The sequence below is a fragment of the Labeo rohita genome, unplaced genomic scaffold (genome assembly GCF_022985175.1).
Source record: "Labeo rohita strain BAU-BD-2019 unplaced genomic scaffold, IGBB_LRoh.1.0 scaffold_935, whole genome shotgun sequence".
Taxonomy (NCBI): Eukaryota; Metazoa; Chordata; class Actinopteri; order Cypriniformes; family Cyprinidae; genus Labeo; species Labeo rohita.
Window position 1 is genome coordinate 1 of NW_026129893.1, and position 16,668 is coordinate 16,668.

Below are 16,668 nucleotides of genomic sequence, written 5' to 3' on the forward strand. Positions count from 1 at the left end.
GTAAATTAAAAATTCATTTTATTAAAGGAGGAAAAAGTTGGGTTTACTTTCACTTTCCCATCACAACATAAATGGCATTTACAAGAAACCACTGAACAATCACATTAAATATCACTCACACTCCATCTCCGCAATCTGCACGACTCATTCACATGGAAATATTTCACCCTCTGAGAAATACGAAATATGGCGGCATCTTCCACTTTTGACCTTGGCCATGTTGCAGTGGGAAGAGAGAAGTTAGATCCTGTCTTGGACTCAAAATGCTGGTGAACGATAAACTCCTGAGTACCGAGAAGGTCCTTTCGTTTGGAACATGCAAACCGGAGCCTTGAAGGTGAAGGTTCTGAAATCTGTACAGAAGATCCGGACTACCTGGAACATGCAGGATGTAGGATCGCTGACAATAATGTTCCAAAGTCGTTGCAGAAGATCCTGGCAGTTTGGAACTCGCAAACGGAGGATCGATGAAGGGAAGATTCTGTGGCCACTGGAGAAGATCCTGGCAGCTTGGAAATCACAAGAAGAGGAATGTTGGAGAGAAAATTCTGAAATCGTTGCAGAAGATGGGGGCACTAAGCTTGTGGTCATTGTTGCTGTGGCAGTTTCCAAACTCTACAAACTCCCTTCTTGCAGAACTTCTTAGTTTCTCTGGCAGAGCAGCTTAGCAGCTTAGCTCTTGGTTTAACAGTATATCATGCCACTTAGCACACGGTGGACCACACCCCTTATAACTTAGTACTTAGCACAGCGAAACTTAGCACTCCTTCTTTGTCTTGAAGAGAACTTTTAATCTTTTCCTGAGTAGGAGGTATCTGAAAGTTGGCACCTTTCAGATCCAGCGTTTTCATTGGCCGATGCTGTCAGAGGCACCATGATATGGCCTCTCTGATATGAGGTTGATTTGCATTGTTTTAAGTCCAAGTTTAGAACAATGTCTTTAAAGTTTTTCATATGCATTATTCACTTTCCAAACCAACTCTAGATTAACCTACACATTGTGCTAAAAATATGAAGACCAAATATCAATGTGTAATGCTGAAGCGTTGACCCATGCAAATATATACACAGTATATAACAGGTAACATTGCATACATTTTTAATCACATACAATACTCATTAACTATATACAGTTCTGTAAATTGATGTGATGAAGGGTTTTGTCAATTTTGTGTCCATCTTGAGTGAATGCATGTAAAGAAATGGCAAACTGTCTTGCCAAAAACAAAAGCAGTTTCTGAGTTCCATCTCAACAAGAGGTAGTGTTAAGAGGTAGTTATCTTAAGGCAAAAGGCATCCTTTGTTTTCCACGGAACCTGATGAAGCCAAAATATAACTTTCCATACGTGTGGAAAGCGGTTTTGCCATCTTGACCACTGTTTACTACAGCTTAATGGTCTGATGCTTCTAGAACACAAGCTTACCTGTGTGTGTTCCCGGCTAACAAGGAATGTTCTCAGAACTTCAGCTATCATTCTGGTGATGTTCTCTCAAAGTAATGAACAAAGGTACTTCCAGTAACATAAATAAAAAGTTTGTTAAAAGAAAATACTTTGTATTTAATCATGTTCTCAAGAGCTTATAGCAAAAATGTAATTTATAAATAGTCTGTAAAACTTTTTTCGCCAATGTTGTTGTTGGTGCTAGTACCTTTGTGTTTGATCATTAACCTAAATCATTTAAAGTTTGTTGTCATTCTAATGTTTAAAAGGTATTTAAAAAAAGTTGTTCTGAGACAACATTTTCTCCAAAAAATATCTTTAATCAGGATATGAAACGTCTCGGTTACGTATGGTAACCCTCGTTCCCTGATGGAGGGAACGAGATGTCTGAGAACGTTCCAGGTAGATGCGTGGGACACGGACCGGGCATACTAAGGTCAGGTTGGGGTCATCTTCCTGGTACGGAATTGCTTGCAGGTTCACCACCTGGTCTCTGAACGGAGTGGTGGTTTCCATGGGCACGTATTCAGGCCGGGTTCCCAGAGCAACGTGAGAGTTCACCGGCCCGAATTCCAGGCTCCTGCTCTTAACAGAGGTGAGCGCAATCGGGGAGGCCGTCTTCACAGAGAGGGCACAGAATCAACCGATTGAGGGCTCAGCGGATCTTACTGTAAGCCCGAAGGACCACAGACAGATCAAGAGGGGATGTGGTGCTACCGAGGGGGGTTCACCTTCCGGACACCTCTTAACAAATCGTGCCCCACCGATCTGCCTTTTACCAGGTCATGGTGGCTGAACACGGACCTTGATGTAGAAGCAGAAAGGTGCCTAACCAGGCCTCCTTAGAGGAGGGATAGCACAGATTTGATGCCGCAACTCCATGGTGCCACTGTGGGTAGAGGATTTCTGGAAGCTCCCTGGTCGCATCCAGGGACCATAGAAGGAAGTTCCAGAAATCTAGGCACGGGTGCCAGATTGTGCCCTTCCCCTGAGGAAGGAGGTTCCTTCTCAGGGAGGGGTGTCAGGAAGGAAATGATGGTAGGAGCACAAGCTCCGAGGACCAAGTTCCGTTGGGCCGCGTAGGGCTACCAAGAGAATTTGTTTCGAGTCCTTCCCGACATTGCACCGTGTCTGTGCAATAAGGCTTACTGGGGAATAAGCCGTACGGTCAGCTGAGTGTCAAAGGATCTGAACCGAGGGAGTCCTCGGTCAGGCTATATTACCACTGGCAATGAGTGGATTCTGGTGAGGCAACAGATCTACCTGTGCCTGGCCGAATTGACTCCAAAAACAGCAGGACCGTCTAAGGGTGGAGCCTCCACTCACCTCAGAGCGAACCTGTCGCCCGGAAAGTGAGTGGCGCACAGAAGCCTGAGTTTGTGCTGGCTCTAGGGCAAGAGATGGCGGGTGAGTTGTGATATGCAAAAGTAGCGTACACCCTCCTGGTGGTCAGTGTATGCCACAGTCGCTGTGTTGTCAGTGCCGACCAACACACGCTTGCCTCAACAGAGACCGAAACCCCTTCAGGGCCCCAAGCATTGTCAACAACTCCAGGCAATTGAATGCCCAAGCAGCCGAGGGCCCAACCGAACCCCGAGGCTGCATACCTGTTGCACATGGCACCCCAGCTTGACTTGGAAGCAACTGTTGAGACACTTGTCCCAGGGGCAAGCTTGCATGCAGAACTAATGTGTCCCCAACAGCTGAAGGTTTGCAACACAAAGTGTGATGTACACACGATATGAGCCTGGTGCCACGCCCATCTCGGGACTCAGTATGGAGTCAGTGCTACAGTGGTCCAGCAGCGTGACCGCGGCTGAAGATGCCACATGTCCCAGAGCCCTGGTACATGAAGGGGGCCGCTGTGCTGAACCAGAGTGCACTCCCGCATTACAGTACTGACTATGCACAATCCTAGGCAAGAACTGTGACCGAGTCCATACAGAGAAAAGAGCAACCCCGTACTGAGGAGAGTTTACTCTTTTCAGAAATGACCTGAAGTCCCAAACAAGCCAGGTGGTTGTGAACCACATCCCAGAGAGTGCAAACCGAACCTCGTGAGTGTGCTAGGACAGCCAGTCACAGAGATAACTGAGAGTGCATAACCCACTACCCGAGAGGGCGAGGGTAGCCTCCGTGACCTTCGTGAAGGTGCGGGGCGGTAGGGATAGGCCGCAGGGGGTACCTAGTACTGATGAGCCTGACCTCGAAGACAGAGTCTTGGAAGGGTCAAGACATGACAGTACCCGTCCTTCAGGTCCAACGCCACCAACCAATCTTAAGCCCTGACACACAAGGGATGTGTGTTCAAGGGCTAACATTTGAACAGGAGCTTGAAAAAGGGCCCGATTCAAAGATCTCAGTTTTAAGATTGGTATGAGTCGACCACCCACCCTGGTACGATGAAGTAGGGGCTGACAAACCCCTCCCTTCATTCTGGCTGAGGGGATAGGCTCTATCGCACCCTACCCAGGGGAGCTGTGATTTCTGCTTAAGAACCACAGCATTCTTGCCCTGAGCTGATTGTAAGAGAAAGCCATAGAACTTAGCAGATGCCTTGCAACCTGAGTCGCGTAGCCAGGTCAGGTAGTTCTGAGAAGCTTAAGGGGAGGGACGGGCCCACGTCTTGGGACTCTGCTAGCAGTCTCAGAGAACTATACCTGACGTACCTGGAATGGGGATGTCGTGGTTGAATAGAGCAAAGAGTGCCGTGCTTGGAGATAAAGCCCCAAGAACACGGTGTGTCTTTGCCAACATGCAGAGAACCAGGTAAGTGCCCAACAGCCCTGGTCTGCAGATTCAGCATCTAGCCGTCATATGGAGAGCTATTTGCTGCAAGATAACCGGGGGGGGAGGCTAATACTGACCAGGCAGTGACTGTCTGTGGGTAAGACAGACAGACAGACAGAATGGCGTTTGTGCCGAATCCATCTCTCATCCTCGGGTCGAGAGTGGATCTGGGTGGGTCAGTTAGTCCGCCTCCTCCGGGTTGCTTGTCTGAGGAAAAACTAGAAGCCTAACGAGGATTCTAGAAAGCCTACTGACAAGCTGGTGTTGTCACCTTCCCGTAAGAACTTTGACTGATGGGTCGGTCTGGCCGGAGGCCTGGCTGTTGCAGGGCCTCAGGAGTTCTATAGGGGGCCGTCCGTGGCGATGAACAGACAGGAGTAGTCGGGGGTACTCTGTCTCTGAGCCTGCTCACGGCTGAGGCTGGTGAAGGCCTCTGTCTGCAATTTACCCACATTGAAGTTTTTGGACCCAAATTTAACAGGGTGGTGAAGGAGGACCAACCTGGGAAATGGGGTTTTAAGAAAAAAACAGGCTTTCCGCCATTTTCTGACAGGTGAAGCCACAGGTGACTGTCTCCTGGACCAGACAAACAGACAGAATGGCATTTTGCAGTTCCTGAATCTAGGTTGGAACCATCCTCGGGTCAGAACTGGATCTGGGTGGGTCAGTTAGTCCGCCTCCTCTGGGTTGCTTGTCTGAGGAATAACTAGAAGCCTAACGAGGATTCTAGAAAGCCTACTGACAAGCTGGTGTTGTCACCTTCCCGTAAGAACTTTGACTGATGGGTCGGTCTGGCCGGAGGCCTGGCTGTTGCATGGCCTCAGGAGTTCTATAGGGGGAGTCATGGGAGGAACAGACAGGCGGCGGGGTACTCTGTCGGGGTCTGCTCCCCACCGCCCGCTCCACCTGGGGAAATTTCTGAACACCCTGTTTTTGGACCCCCATCGAGGGTGGTGAAGGAGGAGAAGTTGGTATATTGGGTTTTTTTAATAAAAAACAGGCTTTCCGCCATTTCATCAATTTCTTGTGCATTCCCGGGAAACAGGCACTGGAAACAAGCGTAAGGTCGTTATCCAGATGTCTATTAATCAGCCCCCCTTGGCTGCCCGTTTTAAGCACGGCCGCCATTTCAGCGTCCGCCTCAAGCTGAGAATCAGCCCCCGTAGAGGTTTGCTCAGCTGAAGCTTCAGCTTAAACAGCTTACGCCCCCTAGCGATGCTGCCGCTAACCTCTTTTTTTTTTCGCCCATTTAGGAGCTCTGAATAAGAAAGTCAGCTGTACTGAGACAGACTAACAAACTCATCCGGAAGCTCGATCGCGGGACGCGAGGAGCGAGAGATTTGCGGGGTTTTCACCCGGCAGAACCTTCCCTGCTCCCTAATGCATGCCCCCGACGCACATCGCAACGGCCTCGTACCCAGAAGTAGAAGGACCGGAGTGAGAAGCAGTCGGGGTGAGCTGCGGCTTCACGTAAAGCACACGGCTTGTATGCAAAACGCACCCGCATTATGTTTTCGTTTGATCGCGGGACGTGAGGAGCGAGAGTTTTCGCGGGGTTTCACCCGGCGGAACCTTTCTCGCTTCGAATTGCTCCCCATTGACGGACTGTAGCGGCCTCGTACCCGGAAGTAGAAGGACCAGAACGGAGCAGTCGAGGTGAGCCGCGGCTTCACGTAAAAGCACACGGCTCGTGAGCAAACGTGCCCAGATCATGTTTTCGCCGGCAAAACATGAAACAACAACAAGCGCTGCATCAGCGTGAGAGTCTCAACACTGAATACAATGGTCGTGTCGATCGTTCGGGAGGTAGCCGCAACCAGAAGAACACAGAGGGAAAGGTATGTTAACCAACACACAATCCCAACCGTGCCAGCTCTTTCAGAGAAATTGCTCTTTTAGGAGGAAGATTGCTCTTCAAGATCGCTGTCGAAGCACTCAGGAGAACTCTCACAACACTCATCTGAGTAAGAGAAGGGAGAGACCGCTGCTTGTAGCTAAGAATCCAACGGCGAAGAGGTGAATGGTGCAGCCTCTCACAGGGGAGACGCTGTATTCGACTCTGAAGAAACAGAATGAGTGAGCAGAGCATGCACTGCCCTATTATACCCGGATGCCCAGGGCGTGGCCAGCTATGCAAATTCTGCACACCCAATTTCATTGGCCTTTTCTCAAACTATCAGAGGTGTTTGGGCTCCCAAGAGCGACCCCTAGTGTCGTACACTACTCAACACAACTCGGAGTGTACGACAGATAGGGAACTGCGTTTATGCATATTCTTAAATAAACCAGTGTTTAGTTCCCCTTACGCTCTTTACTTGTTAATCCTGAAACATTGGGGAAAAATTCAAGTGTAGATACGATGTAAATAAGAGATGCATTGTGCAGTACAGAGAGCTTATTAACGGAATGTCATGAGATCGCAATGAACTGAAATAAGTGACAGCTTTTGGAGATTATATGAGGGAGCGCTCTTTGCGCACATACTAGGCTGTATATTACTGTCTCTGAACAGAGATATTTACCTCAGTAAATGACTCTTCAAAAGACTCTCTTGTGTGCCTTTCCTTGGCGCACAAGTATGAACTGCCCGGCGGTCATATAAAATGTACATATGTATGCACTCGTATAAATGCACGAATGCTAGATTTTCGCTTAATAATAAATTACATTTTCAATTTGTTTTTATGGTCTTAGAACAGCATCTGGTTGACTAATTACTGGTTGTGAAGGGATAAATTAACTATAAACTATGAGAGCGAGTGAGCAAAATAAAGGTTAGGCATAAAAGAACACATAGTTATTGTGTTGGGGCCTCATTCCTGGAATTTGATTAGAGCCCCCAAATCACTAAGTCCGCCCCTGTGTGTGATACAAACTAACGAACGAAGATGAAGATGGTATTTTCAAATATATGAAGCAGAATATATAAACTCAGATAAGACCCAACAATCAAACACATGCAAAGCAGAGGAAATATAACACACCTGAACATGACGACTAAATCATTAAGGGCTCTAAAGACAATACTTTTTGCCTCAGGTAAAAACAGTGTCTGGAAGACAGACATTTTATTAAATTAAGCTGGGCTCACACTACAGGATTTTTAAAACCCTAAATGATTATTGTCTTCCCTGAAATCTTAAACATGCACACATTACAAGATTTGAACATTTTGGCGCATCACGCACTACAAGATATTATTAAGATTATCATGATGGAGGGAGCGCCTCACGTGATCTTACTCAACAGATTGTCATTTCAGCAACTAATGTTTACAAATGTTAGTTAGCCTGCTCACAGCTTTATGCACTCACCCTGTATGTTGAAAACGGTTGTGGTATGCTTCCGAGTGTTTGCGGAACTGGTGAATTACTAAGCTGAAATCACATATCATTAAACAAGTCATGCAAAAGTAAATGCGCTTTGCATGCTTTCATTATATACTAATGTTTCGTTTGCGAACCACCATTAAAATAAGAGGACGAAACACAAACAGGGTGTAAACACTGTTTTCAGAGGCGTGCTTTGCATTAAATTTCACACGCCCCAAAGCAGTGGCGTTGTAGCGTTGCCGGCGGCACTGAGCGTGGTTTTGACGCCGTATTTCCACTACAGCGTAGCGACTGGAGAGGAGCGGAGCGTTTTCCATTCATTCCTATAGAAGCTGAGCGTAAACACTCTTGAGGTGCATTACGGCGTATTTCCACTACAGCGTAGCGAGCGGAGCAGAACGGGCGTTTCAGTTCATTCCTATGGAAGCTGAGCGTAAACGCTCTTGAGGTGCATTATGGGATTGAAAGCGGCTCGGAGAAAGCTTTGAGAGCGGCTGAGAGCGTCGAAAAGGTGGAGCATTCCTCAACTTTATGCAGCTCTTGAGCGCAAACGCCGGGCGTCAACCAATCGCTTTGAAAAGTAGATTATGACGTGTGCTTCAGAGTGTTTCTGGTGGGACTGGTGGATTACAAAGCTGAAATCACATATCATTAAACAAGTCATGCAAAAGTAAATTATATGTTAGTGTTTAGTTTGCAATCCGCCATTAAAAGACGAAGATGAAAAGCAAACAGGATGTAAACATTGTTTTCAGAGGCGTGATTTGCATTAAATTTCACACGCCCCCAAGCAGTGCCGTTGTAGTGTTGCCGGCGGCACTGAGCGTGGTTTTGACGCTGTAGTGGAAATACCCGGTTATGGGACTGAAAGCGTTGAGAGCGGCGAAAAGGTGGGGCATTCCTGAACTTTATGCAGATCTCGAGCGCAAACGCCGAGCGTCAACCAATTGCTTTGAAAAGTAGATTCTGACGTATGCTTCCGAGTGTTTGCGGAACTGGTGGATTACTAAACTGAAATCACATATCATTGAACAAGTCATGCAACAGTAAATGCACTTTGCATGCTTTCATTATTTAGTTTGCGAACCACCATTAAAATAAGAAGATGAAACCCAAGCAGTGTGTAAACAGAGGTGCGCTCTGCCTTAAATGTCACACGCCCCCAAGCAGTAGCAGGGGCGGATCTAGAAAATAATTGTTAGGGTGGCAAAGGGGTGGCAACACCAAAGCAAGCCCCCATGCATAGTTTTTGGGGATTTGAATCAGTATACGTTATAACGAAAACAATAGCTTAAAATGGAAAGAAGCTGTTTTTTACGATCTGAAATTTCTTAAAAGCGGGAACCCATGTAAACGTTTCAGTCCAAGCAGCCAATGCGTTCAAACAGCTCAAAACGACTGTAATACAGAGAAAAGTAGAGTCACGTCCAGATGTCAGTTATATAGCACATCTCTAAACATCCTGCTGTTGTCATTTAGTGTAGCCTATACATATCACTATTTTCACTGTAAATAGCATCTATGGCGGGTGCAAATCTGGCCGCGGACCAAATACGGCTCGTTGTTGAATTTAAAACGGACCGCATCTTGTCTTGGAATGTAGGCAATTATAAGTGGCCCAACGGACATAATATACAAATCATGAAGTTTCACGATGACAACACAAGCTGACAGCCAGATCATGCAAAACCCGAGCGACAATAATTTGCTAACTCACCAGCTACTGTCATGACTTAAGCACACAGCAGAAAAGCGCTACTTGTGTGAAGCTGCACGGACCGTTATATTGTTATCTCTGCCTAAAGACAGCGCAGCGCGAACTCAGAGCAAATAAGTTAAATTTCTCAAAATTTAACGAGTTTTTCTCGCATATTAACTAGTTTTTTTCTCGCAATTTAACTACTTTTTTTCTCGCAAATTAACGATTTTTTTTTCTCGCAATTTAACGACTTTTTTCTCGCAATTAGCATTTTTCACACTTCCGTGTTTCTGGCTTCCGGATTGGCGCTTGCAGGGTAAACGTTTTTCCGGTGACAGCAGCGGCCGTACTGAACAAGAGTAAGTTCGGGAATCAAAGTCTATTTTTACAAAATAGATACTATGATACTATGATATATACCGGTGTTTTACTCTAAAAATAGCAAACATTTATTGAAAAACTTTGTGTCAGCATCTGGTCATCACAAATACTATGTTTATTTAATTATGAATGTTCCCAGCTAACAATTTTTGGTTCCCAGAACGTTCTGGGAACGTTAGGTTTTGGTTCCCAGAACGTTACCGAGAACGTTCCCTATTGGTTAGCCAGGAAAGTTTTCTTAACGTAAATAGAACGTTCCCTGCAGGTTAGGGCAACGTTCTGAGAACATTCCCAGAACGTTCCCTGTAGGTTCCCAGAACGTTCCCCTAACCTGCAGGGAACGTTCTATTTACGTTAAGAAAACTTTCCTGGCTAACCAATAGGGAACGTTCTATTTATGTTCCTAGAAGGTTCCCTGAAAGTTCTCTGAAGGTTCCCAGAACGTTCTCCTAACCTCTTCACTCCGATACCGCAGGCGTATGTCAGCACTCCCGCGTCCCGTATTGGAAGACGGACGGATGTGGACCTCAATAATCACTACTACAAACCATGTCTTGTTTTAAACTATTGTTTAATCCTTACAGATATTTAGAGCACATTTAGCCACCATAAAATGACATTAAATTATCCTTTAATATCCTAGATTTGTTTTATTCGTTAATATATAAGATTAGAAGTACCATAACCCAGATTTTGTTTATTAAAGCACCAAATAACACTGACTTCAACAAAATATTGGATTTTAAAAATGTGAATTTTATTTTTACAGACATTGAAAACGAATAACATTTATTTTACTTTACTAAGAATAATATTACATTCGTTTTTTACCACTGAATTAACGACGATGTGCTTCTCTCTTTTGGTCAGTACACAAAAACTTCTCCGTTAACATCATGTTCTCTTCAATTAGACGTGTCAAATTTCCCTGAAATCACAATATTTACTCTCGTATATATATATATATTAATTATAAGTAATTATTCATTATAGCGATCAATCAACGAATGTTAGTCAGTCAGTAAAACGAAATGACCGTTAATTTTTAAATTACGCGGGTGCGCGGCTTTCTGTGGAAGGCAGGATTAAGCACGTGCTAGAGAAGCGCGTGCAGATCAGAGGCGCGCAGAAAAGAAATATACAAACAAACCCAGTGTTAATGACATGATTTTATGACTACGCTTAACCTTGGCTTAATTGGAATTATATTATAATTATAATTCGATTTGACCACTTTGATGTCTACACTTTATTAAACGCTTATTTCAGACATGAAATTCTGCAGAAAATAGTTTGTTTATGATGAAAAAGAATACATTTCAACATTAGAATGATCAGAAAGATCTGCCAAGTTTTTATTAGTTTACAGGGATATGACAACTAAAAATAACCTGCAGAGAACGTTCTGGGAAGGTTGTTTTTAGGTTATAAAATTAAACCAAAAAATAACCTGCAGGGAATGTTCTGGGAACGTTCCCTGTAGGTTGTAAAAATGCAATCTAAAAATAACCTACAGGGAACGTTCCGGGAAGGTTGTTTTTAGGTTATAAAATTAAACCAAAAAATAACCTGCAGGGAACGTTCCCAGAACGTTCCCTGTAGGTTGTAAAAATAAAACCTAAAAATTACCTGCAGGGAACGTTCTGGGAAGGTTCTTTTTAGGTTATAAATTTAAACCAAAAAATAACCTGCAGGGAACGTTCTGGGAACGTTCCTTGTAGGTTATTAAAAAGAGAACCTACAGGGAACGTTCCTAGAACGTTCTCATTTGGTTCCCCAAAAAAATAACCAAACGGGAACCATAGGGGAACGTTAGGGGAACGTTCTGTGTTTGCTGGGTTAGCACTTATAATACAGTACAGTTTTAAGTTTTGCCGTACTGTCTATTTGGTGCTGGCTGTGCATTATGACTCTTCACATCATTTTTTTTCGCGATTAATATTGTTATTATTATTATTATGAAAGTAATATTGTATTTTCTACTTGCTCTCCTTTGCATTATTAACTTTAGGGTGTAAATGTACGTTGCATAATGTGCCCAGGGATATACATAATAAAATAATATAATACTAAATAAGACATGACTCCGATTAATGGCTTTATTCCTTTTGGATCTGGATTACGTTGTTGTATTGAGTTTATGCATCATCCGGACTCAGAATTGTTTCATTTATTCTTGGGGAAATGTGCATTTGGATATAAACGCTGTCATAATTTACCATGATGTAGTGATTCGAGGGAAATGACTGAGTAAATTGAGAAAATACGCTTAAATATACCGGAGATGGAGAACAGAAACTATAGCTGGCGCTATGTTGCGCATATATTATATTGACGAGTACCGTGCCCATATAAATTACAAACAAGTAAAATGTTGTTTCTTTGTTGATTATATAACAACTTGGAAAGCAGACAAAAAAGAAAAGGTAAAAGGCATTATTTGAGACAAGAGCATATTAATATAATAGGCACAGACCTGTAGCGGAACTGACTTTACCCTGCGCTGACGTCACTTCCGATTTTTTGTGAAAAAGGCTAATTTAACGAGTTTAATCTCAACATTTAATCTCGACTTTTTTTCTCGCAATTTAACGACTTTAATCTCGAGATGGTTTTATTATTTATTTATTTTTTTTATTGCGTGGCCCTAATCCTCTTCCGTAGGTTTGTATGTCTATAATGTTTTTCAATCACTTGAACTACAGGAAAATAACACACAATGACAGTAAACGTATCATGTATAAACAAAAATCTAAAGTAATTCCAACAAACCATGAAAATGCATGATATTATTTACATGCATGATATCGAGAACCGGTATGCCGTTAAGTGTGATTATACAGCTGTGTGAGATAATAAAATATTCCTAACAAAGTGCCGATGCAGCAAAGTTATTTGCCCAAACGTAAAAGCTGCAGTAATGTGTAGTAATAATTTAACTTACCTGTCAAGAATCTGCAAAGTTTAACATTAATGCAGCCAACAATCCATTCAAAGTCAAAGGCCATTGTTCACAAAACAATTCACAACCATCCAGTCAGTCTCATAATTTAGCAAAACTTAATGAAGTGATGCATTAATTGCAGCAAACGCATTAAAATTTGAACTGAAACTGATACTGATACTGATTTTTTTTTTAAGCTTTAGACACACATCTATACTACACGGTAAAAATAGATGGGTTATTTTTTTAACCCAATAGATGGGTTACACATATTGGGTCACTATGTTGGGTTATTTTCTAAAACGTTGGGGTATTTTTTAAACATCGCTGGGTTGTTTTTAATAATAACCCAGCGTTGGGTTTAACTGGTTCCCGCGGCGACAGTTCAAATTTTAACGGTCGACGGTGACTGACAACAGAAGAAGCTGCTGCTGCATCAGTGTGAGGTGAGTAACAGAGTTTTAATAACTCTTATATCATTATACTTATAAGAAGAACGTGAAATGCACTTCAAAATTGAACTTTTGTTGTTGTATGTTTGTTTTTTAACGAAGTTGTAGTTTCCTTTAGTCAGTGTATTCTAACGTTACTGCGGAGAATGAGCTCGATTGTAAACGAATAACTTAACTTTAACGTTAACGTTTATCTGTCCCAGTTAGGCCGCAGCAGTAATAAAGTAAATAAAAATTAGCAGAAAGTAGTAAAACTGTTTAGAGATGTATTACAGTAACCTAACGTTAATAATGTATGGTGAAATGTATATAGGACTACTTATGTTACTGAAAACACTGTCTACAGGTTTAATATTATTTTACAGTTGATGGACGCTTCCCGGCGTACGGTTTCTGACTACAGTTTGTTTGGTCGCACTAATGATTATCACATTTAACTTTATATGGAAAATGGCTAATGCTAAATGAGACATTGGTGTTGATTTGAACCGCGCCGCACGGATTATTCAACTTGTCGGTCCAGTATGTAACGTTCGCTCAGCGGCAGCTCAGAGAGATGCGCCCAAATTCGGCGAATTCTCTGTTTAGAAAAGTCTAAAAAACAATCACATCCCCCCCAGAAAAAAAAAAAAAAAAAAGAGATGGGAGAAATGAAGCTTTTCAAAGTTTCGAATCAATTAAACGAATCGCTTCGCAAAATGATTCACTGCTTCCAAAACAGGGCAAGCGTCAGTTGTTTGGAAAGCGAGCACTAATTGTAATAACACTAAAAGTGTTTTTATGGTTTATTTATATTGAATATTGTTATGCATATATTAGAATAGCCTCTACTTACAGCCATTTCTCTTATAAAGCTATGACGGATTTGCATGTTTTTTTAAATGTGTACTAAATGTGTTTATACTTATTTTTAGACATTGGGTTCTTCAGTGAAGGAAAAACTACAACAGTGGAATCTCATACATTAAACATCCACATGCCAATTAACTGAAATATTTCAAGGTAAGTAAACTATTTATATTAGTGATCCATATACATTACCAGTCAAAAGTTTTTGGACAGCAAGATTTTTAATGTTTTTAAAGAATTCCCTTCTCTCTAAGCCTACATTTATTTGATCCAAAATACAGCATTTAAAATAACTGCTTTCTATTTGATTATATTTTAAAATGTAATTGTCCAGTCTTTTCAAAGCTGAATTTTAAAATAGAAAGCAGTTATTTAAAATAGTAAAAATATTTCACAATGTTTACTGTATTTTGGATCAAATAAATGCAGGTTTAGTAAGTAGAAAAGAATTCTTTAAAAAAACATTACAAATCTTACTGTTCAAAAACTTCTGATTAGTAGTGTAGGTTTTTCAACAATTATGAAAAAATGTTTCTAGTTGATCTGTAAAATGTTTGTTCTTCTGCTTCATCTTATCACAGAGGAAGGAGTGAATGAAGGAAGGTTTATGCTACCGGATGACACCAGCATTGCTGCACTAATTCCAAGAACTCCTCCCAAGTTTTTAGCATTTTCCGCGGTGAAGCAGTGGAACAGAAGACCTTACTACAAGCAGTGGATCTGTGTTTCTACATGTATGACATCAACTACCCAAAGCCCCCTGCACCAATTTGCAGCACACAGTCTTTAATATTCCAGGAGTTCCTTCAACACATCAGCAAGTCCAGCAGCCAGCAGATTTACTTTGTCTTTTATTATTATTATTATTATTGTTGTTGTTGTTGTTGTTGTTGTTATTATTATTATTATTATTACTTGTGTTTGTGATTTTTTATTTTTGTTTTATTTATAAAGGTTTGTATGTTATGTTTGTTTTATTTGTGCACATTTGTGTATGTGTTGATATAAATAAATATGAACTGATACACATTTATGACCCTGGACAACAAAACCAGTCATAAGTATCATGGTGTCACGAATCTGGTCGGTGTTCTGCGGACCGCTCACCACCAGATGTCGCTCTCGCTCCATTATTACACACAGACTGTTGCACTACACCCCGGACTGCATCTCCCACTATCCACCACGCTGATTGCGCCATACACCTGTGGCCAATTAGCAACCCCATAAAAGCCCCGGACTTTCACTCGGCAAGCACCGAGTATTGTGGAGTGTAATTGTGGAGATAATCGGTCGCGTTTAGCGCTCTCCTAGTGCTAGCACTGTTTCCTAGTTTCCTAAGTTTCCTTGTTCCGAGTTCCTAGTTTCCTGTGTTCCTTTGTATCCCGAGTTCCTAGTTTCCTTGTATTCTGAGTTCCTAGTTTCCTGTGTTTAGTATTCTCGCCTGGTCATCTCGTTTCGTCTGTCTCGCCGCCTGCCTTTCTGGACCCTTGCTCGTACAAGGATTACTCTTCTGTCTCACGTCATGGATTATGTTCGCCGCTGATCGACCCACGCCAGCCTCACGGACTTCTATTGTGCCTCCCTCCACCATACCTGTTTGTTATTGCTCTGACCCTGCCTGTCTGACCATGTCTTTGTCTCGTCCCATAAATAAAAGCTCGCGTATGGATCCCCTCGTTATAATTAGAAATAATAAATTTATAAATTATAAATTATAAATTTTTCTTTCATGCCAAAAATCATTAGAATATTAAGTAAAGATCATGTTCCATGAAGATATTTTGTAAATCTCCTACCATAAGTATATCAAAACAGAATTTCTGATTAGAAATATGCATTGCTAAGAACTTCATTTGGACAACTTTAAAGGTAATTTTCTCAATATTTAGATTTTTTTGCACCCTCAGATTCCAGATTTTCAAATAGTTGTTCTATCCTATCAAACCACATATTAATGGAAAGCTTATTTATTGAGCTTTCAGATGATGTGTACATTTAAATACAAAAAACTTGACCCTTAGGACAGGTTTTGTGGACCAGAGTCACATTTGTTGGTTTTGAATTCAGTGTACATCTTGAAAATATGTCAGTTGTGTGTGCATATTTGTGTGTTTTGAATGTAATATATTTAAACATTCTTGTACACTTATTTTGTAAACATTTGCAGTATGAATTTACTAAAACTGTTTTACATTTCAAAATATATTTGTTAAAAAAAATATTTGAATATTTAAATAAACAAAATATTTATTTGAAAACAAAGTAGTGTTATAATGTATTTTTATTAAGTAATTTTATTAAAAAAAAAAATTAATTAATAAAAAAAGAGGGAGGGGGGGGGGGTTGAGTTGAGTTAATCTAAATAATTAACTCAACTGTTAGGTTACTTTTAACCCAACTGCATTTTAACCCAATTCATTGGGTTAAAATAACCCACAGATGGGAAGGTGTTATACCAACCCATAGTTGGGTTACTAGTTGGGTTATTTTTAACCCAACATTTTTTAGTGAGTACAGAAAGAAAACGTTTTCATCATAAGATGCCATGATGGTCTTAGTCTCATGTGTTTTCTTGACATTAAATATATTACTTGAACACATCATCAAGCCTGATCAGAGAATTTCATCCACAGCACACATGCTTTCTTAAGCCTTGTGTCTAAGGAAATAATGGTGATACTAGTTGATCAAACTATAAAGTACGCCATCAAAAAACATGCACCAGTGCTACAGCATGGACCAAACCGCAAAATATTCACTCAAGTTATTCCTGCTT